This window comes from Garra rufa, chromosome 7, assembly GCF_049309525.1.
Source record: "Garra rufa chromosome 7, GarRuf1.0, whole genome shotgun sequence".
Classification (NCBI taxonomy): domain Eukaryota; kingdom Metazoa; phylum Chordata; class Actinopteri; order Cypriniformes; family Cyprinidae; genus Garra; species Garra rufa.
This window is the reverse complement of record NC_133367.1, coordinates 28,885,146-28,892,658: the sequence shown is the minus strand read 5'-3', so window position 1 is coordinate 28,892,658 and position 7,513 is coordinate 28,885,146.

Here is a 7,513-nt window from a genome sequence, read left to right as displayed (position 1 = left end):
AGTGTTAAAGCTTCTATCTCAAATCTCAATTTAGATTATTTAAAATCAAGTATGCTAGCAGTATTTTTTTTAATCTTTAAATTGTTTACTTTAAATGCTTAATTTCCTTAACCTTCATTATCCAGACTCTCCCTTCAATCAGCAAAAGCAGTCTTCATCTTTAGCCACCACCATGTCTTGTAATTATCCTATGCCATGTCTAAGGACCTGCAAGAGTAAAAACTGATATAGACATATTAGTTTATTATCATCTTAGCCTCATTGATTCAGGAATTTATCATAATGTTGAATCCACAAATGTTATGCAGCTCTTGTCAGTAAAGCAACCAACTTCATCCTGACATGAATAAAGATATTTTGTTATGTCTTACTAGAGATAATGGCTGCCACCACATGGTCTCAGATGGTTCTTGAAAGCCCATTGCCGTTAACTCTTAATAAATAAGCTCCTTTTCCTCAAGGTGTGATGCCCTGGCATGTTTGCATTAGGTTGTAGATGCTTGTCAAGCAATGCGGTTGCTGGTGATCAGGTCTGGAGGAGCGCACATTTTTGAGGCAGATGGCTGTAATTTCTTACAGATCCCCTCTTTAACGATGCTTTAGGCCTATTCAGCATCCGCTCAACTCCGCTACCATCTCAAATATAACACCCCCCTTCTCGGGCAGGTGCCCAGTGGCGGTGACCCCCTGCCTTAGGTTGCCCTCCGCTTGGCCAAAAGAGGATCTTACCCGTCATTGAGAAATCACCTCATTCACACTGGTAACCGCTCTTTCCATTTGGACATCCTCGACAGTTTTCTTCCAGAATCTGGTATTTTCTGCAGCTTAGGAAAGGAGCACTCAAGAACCATGCGAGCCATTGAGACCACCTAGTAGTACTAAAACATTGAGACATGTTAATCCAAGCAATATTTTATCAATATAATCAATTAGACATCTTCAAATCATCGTGCTAATATTACTCTGAATTCAAATATCACACCCATCCACTCAATGTAATGCTCTGCTACTGCTGTATAGCCAGAGCCATCAGGCCCTGTATGATGGTGGAGACTAAAAATAAGACAAACAAGTTATTGGCTGCAATACAAGTTACAATGCAAGTGTTTAACTATTTCAAATCATCACTTCTATTGTGCAAAATTCTATAGATTCTAAATCATTTAACAACTAATTGCTCTCCGACTGCATACAATTTAAAATGTAGAATTTTTGAACTCCCTGTAGCATGTCATTTAACATCTCTGTGTCTATGATTTTCATTGAGACATTGTGCTGTACTATTAGTATCTTATTATCATTTATGACACAAGCTCAGATTACAGCATTTAGCTGACTTTGAATGAGAGAGAGAAAGTACTCTGAGGGATTCAGGACAGATAGCAATGCATGCCATTAATCTTCTACTATAATTTCAATGTGATATCTTTTACTATAGCCCAGCTTAAATTTATATATGTATATATATAAAAATGACAAGCACTGTCAAATAAAGATCTTCCATATTGTCTTTTTTTTTTTTTTTTTTTTTACTTACTTTGCAACTCACAGTCTTAGTTTTTCCAAAGCTCTGCCTATGGCTTTGGAAATTCGACAATGGTACTTTAAATCTGTCAGGGGTTATCTGACCCAGATATGTTACCTCATGCTATCTAAACTTCTTTAAAATTAACTTTAAACCCCCGTTTATGTTACTTGTTTACAATATTACCAGCATCTATACAAACATATATTATTCACTAAACATTGGCATATGGCTGTGATGCTGAGTGGCTGAAATTTTCTGTTCCACAATAAATTTAGTCTTTTGTCTACGGAGCCCCTTACGTCACCTGTAGAAGAAAAATAATTAATCCGTGGGGACGGTTTTTCAATTCGTTCCCTCAGTTTATAAACCGTACTCACGAATTCTTAAACTGTTCCCTCGGTTTAACAATTCGTGCCCACGGATTACAGACCGTGCCCACGAATTTCCAATCCGTGCGCTCAGATTTTGTAAACCGTACCCTCGAATTTTGAATCCGTACCCACAATTCATAATCCGTGCGCAAGCTTTCGCAATCCGTTCCCACAGTTTGTAAACTGCTCTCACGGATTTGTGGCCCCGCCCCCAAATTCAACCAGGACACCTGTTTAAGTGTTGGATGCATTGTTTTGCATTTATTAAACTTTATTTCTCAGTAGGCTATATGAGAATATGCAACACTGACAAAACAGAGTTTTTAGCTTTATTTTATATTAATCACCAATAGATTAGCTGCCAAAACACCATGTGTTTTATCCTATTGGTTATTAATGTAAAATAAACGCTTAAAAGAAGCCTGTTTTGTAAGTGCGGTCATGGTACCAACATAAAATAATAAGTGAAGAGCGCTGTTCAAACGGCTTTGTTTTATATAATATTTTTCAAAATATAAAATTACCTGAATTTAAAAAAAAAAAACGAGTTTTGGAGAGGAGAAGGTAAAAGCAATACATAACAAATAATGAAAAGCTTATCATAATCACAAATCCGTGAGAGCAGTTTACAAACTGTGGGAACGGATTGCGAAAGCGTGCGCACGGATTATGATTTTGTGGGTACGGATTCAAAATCCGAGGGTACGGTTTACAAAATCTGAGCGCACGGATTGGAAATTCGTGGGCACGGTTTGTTAATCCGTGGGCATGAATTGTTAAACCGAGTGAACAGTTTAAGAATTCGTGAGTACGGTTTATAAACTGAGGGAACGAATTGCAAAACCGTCCCCACGGATTAATTATTTTTCTTCTACAGGTGACGTAAGGGGCTCCGTATTTGTCCAAACATCAGTTATTACTAATTTCAACTCAGGACAAGACTCTGTTACTTTTACAGCTTCAGCCACACAGCGCAAGATAAGCAAACTGTTTCACTGCAGTCAAATGCAATCTTATCTTCTGAAAGCAAAACATAAGCTTAAAAGTTTTTCCAAAATGCTAATGCCTAACTGTGTGTCTAGACACAGGACAAAGAATTAGATTAAATCATTACTCAATTAATTATGGAATTATTTTTAACAAATAGCCACTCTACACCTCTAAAAATAGGCACATACATTGTATGGTTCTTTCTTTGTATGTAGCCAATCAAGTTGTTTTAATTTCCCAATCAGAATCAAAGCCCAGACTGACCATTTCACTTGTGCTGAGAATATCCCTAAGGTTTGAGCTTCATAGCAGAGCTGTTTACAGCATCTGTTCTCTTCTATTTCATTATTTCTATAAGGATTAAGCAAGTTACCTAATTTATCAGCCATATTTCTATCACAAACCAAAAACCAAAAGAGATGATAGCAGCAAGAGATTGAGGCGGCGATCTTACCAATTCCACTTGACGTCTGCGTGATGAAACTGCAAAGTATATTCCAGAATTTCCATACAGGTCCATTCCAATTAGGAACATACAAACAACAATTTTAGCTCTTTCGGGGGTTGTTCCTGATACATCCCAGATCAACCAGTCCTTTCCCTAACATATATTAATATATAGATGTGCACATTTATTGTATTACTATTTCTGTTTTTAACACTACTTTTTGGTTACTCTGTTCCCTAACCATCTGATCTGACCTGATCGCTAAAGCTCGGGGTACCCCTGTCTGTGGTGGTAGGAATGGATAGTTGGTTGAGCGATTTACGACTAGAACCCCTCTCTAGCGTCTTACATTCTCTCAGTATTTCATATACTTAAAACAGACTGCACAGACTGCAGACTGCACATCTCATCCCTACGGCTCTCATTGCCACAGAATGCACTATCTGGCCTTTACGGCTCTTTAGTGCCACAAATTAGAGAATGCGTTTTGTCCCTACTGGACTGTGCTTTTTATCCCCCAATAGAATGCACCTTCTTCTACTACACACCTCTCAATCTAAGTCTACTATTAATATCACAGGTGTGCACTTGTACACCATACCAAACCATATGTAACTTAATGTTACAGGTGTACCTCAATTCATGACACCAGTTTACTAATTCACCAAGTTCACCTAAGTCTGGTGTCACCTCAAATCCACGACACCAGTTTACCAATTCAACCAAATTTAACAGTTTACCAATCCAACTAAATTCAACTAAGTCTGGTGTCACCCACTCACGTCTGAGTGAGTCTCTATATCACTCTCCCTTCTCCCACCCCTTCCACCACAGACAAAACCTAACCAGAAATAATTTTACAAATCTTCCTACCTTGTTGATTGATCAGGGATATCACCAAAGAACAATTTGCCCGCATCCTCCACCATTACTGTAAGGGGAATTTTACAGTAAAAACACAAGGACCAGATATGATGAACAAAAACCAGGAGTCAAAGATTCAATCAATCGAAGTCATGTTTACTGAAGAAAATAGTTTGCAGTTTCCTCAGCAGAAGTCAGCTTCAGCACTCTCGATGGAGTTCGTAGGCCGCTCTGCGTACATGTTCAAAACACCAGTAATTATACTCTAACAGAGGTTGCTAATTACGTCAATACATAGATTAGGAAGATCCGGATTGGTCCAGAACCTAGATAAGTGTGAAATATTCAACACACACATAAAGTCACACACAGAGGTCTTATCTATCGTCAAGGTTGCCTAGCCAGGCAAGACTCTTTATCAGTGTGGCTTGATACACGCACACTTAACAGTTAGCCTCTTAGAAAAATAGAACCAAATCAACAGGATTTCACTAATACAAGTCTAAGGGATTCGCATTTGATCAGTTATCAAGAACACATGTCATAGATGTCCCGATCACAGATGTCTTGGTCACAACTGCTCACGTAATCAGGAGGGTCATCCTGACCTCCTGAGGTGTGACCTCGGGTGTCTGAGAAAAGAGAAACTTCAACAAGCACAAATCTCATTCAGAGCACAATTTATTCTAACATCATGTGATTTTCTATTAAGACATCTTTCTAGCCACTACTAATATTAAACAACAAATAATATTAGGAGTTAAACACTGATTTATGAGCTAGATCATCTACTAAAAATGTGTAAGAATTAATAAGGATATTAATTTGTAAAAAGGCCATGATGTCTTCCGACTTCCCAACCCGTTCTCATCAATTTGCGTATAAATAACACGACTTTGCACTTTCCAATTTCGTGTAATACATACGCCAATCCTTCCCATTAACTTCTGTGGAGAGCAGATGCCTACAAATAGCACGCAGCATCTTCTACGGCAGTGACGTCACCTGCGAGGCTCGGTTTGCCCCGTTCACTAGATGCATATACACCTTCAAACAGGTAAGAAAGGCAACAAATTATCTTTTCTTTTGTAATGAGATCATTATTTTAATTATTTCGGTCCTTCTGCGTCTCTGTACGTGGGGTCATGTGTTAAAATGGAAGCGTGTGCGTTTAAATTAGAACAGTCGGCTGCTGCGTTAGCACAGCTGCTAATATTAGCCTAAGCTAACTTCTAACTGTTGCTGTTTTGAAATAGATAAATAAATAAAACCGTTTTAATTATATTCACGTGGCTGATGACAGCTTTACAGATCAACCAAACCAGTGTCACGTGATAAGCGCGATCATGTAAAAGTCCGCACATTTACCATAGTTTTACCATAGTAACTGTTGCTTGACCATATTTTGTGTAGCCAATGCACAACAGTCATATCGTTTACCATGGTTTTACTGTGGTATTTGTTGTTAAAGCACAATAACCATAATGCTCACCGTGGTTGTACAACTGTAAACGTAGTTTTACCATTAACTGTGATTTTACGGTGTATTATTTGTAAAGCACAGGAATTACAATGCTTGCCACCTTTTATACTTAAAAAAATTATTGTAAATATTGTAATTTAATATTTTTTTCTGTCTTGTAGTTACTTCAGATCATTTACTCCAGCAGCTCTTTAAAGAAAACAACTCTTGTAAATGCCATCACTTGTTCCTATTTTTCTGAAATGTAATCAATAATTAATTTACACATTTTCATAATCTCATAATTTTCTGTCAGAAAGCTGCTAGAATTAACAGGGAACTTAAACTCAAAGCTCCCAGTGCTGATCTTGAAGAAGTTATCAAGGAGTCTGAACAAATCATTCAATGATTCAATCTTTCTCAGTAACGTTGAAGACATTTAGCTATAACTGATTTGATGTAATGCACACATCCTTATTTATCTGTTGATAATAACTTTCCTTACAGTCATTCCTCTTAAATATTTTGGTTCCAGATTATTTTTAGCACATTGTCTCAACATGTATATATATTTCTCTTTGTTTCAGCTGAAAGGGAAGACCAAAGGTATGGGGTTATTTTTGTTTCTTTATTATTCAAACAAACATACTGTGTTTGAGAGTAAAAACTAATTATTTTGTAATTAAAAAATAAAAGTTTGCAAAAAAGTCTTCTTAAATCTCAAAAATAAAGAAATTGATAACAAAATTATTTGCAGTGCGTGTAAATTTTTTTTACAATCTTTATTTTTCTTTGTGCACTTCAAACGCTTTTCATCGCGAAACCACAAAAGTTGCTCTCTTTTCTGCTGTCTTTTTTTGCGGGTCTAAATTTTTTGTTTGCGAGTTGAAAAGTTTTGCTTGCGAGTAAAGATGAATCTCAGTGGGCGGTCTCTACCTACCAGGATGAAAGGCCTTTTTCTATTGGTCACTCTCGATTGAAGTGACCACGCCCACTACGTTTCCCCGCTGCTGCCCGCGGTCAGTCTGACTAAGGAGCGAGTGAGTGAGGTTCTATCAGCCATGGCGAACAAAAGGGTGTTTACTGTGGAAGATAACTAATTTAACGTCTTAAACTGAGTGACAAGTGAATTTATGTAGTCTCTCTTCTCATGCTCACCCATTTAAATACGTGACATTAGCTAAGCTCGCCTGTAGTTCGGTGATACCGTTGAATAGGTTTAATTAGCCAGTGTAGCTAACGTTAGCTGCCAGAGCCCCCAATAGTAAAGCGTCAGGCCATTATTTTAATATTTTAGATTAGCGAGAAAGGTCCTGGCAAATCGCTAGGTTGGGTCCTCACAGATGAAAAAAGAAAAGGGTGTTTTGGAGCGTCTGATGCCCATATGTACATAAACACCACTAATCCTGGCAAACGTATTCAAAACACGTGAGCATTCATTATAAAACACTCGCTGAATATAACTACGTGAATATACTGAACTGTGTTCAAGCAGAAATATGATGTATTGTAGTGCATATACAGTGCGTTTGCGCATCAGTAATAACGGACACTTGTACGGCGTGCGTTACTTCATGTTACAAGTTGTAACATGAAGTAACGCACGCGTTGTAACTTACAACTCAGAGGCAGTATTAACATTAAGTGACATGGCATCTGACGCACTGGAGCCACTGGCACATGCCACTGCTCAGTGCCAGTGACACTTGTGACATTTGCAGATGGACCGTGTCACGGTCACTGCTGCCGAAGCTTCCGTGCGTCAGATGCCATGTCACTTAATGTTGATACCGCTACTGCACGACTCCTGCTGGTGGTCATGGTGGTCTTTACCTTGATTACAATCATCA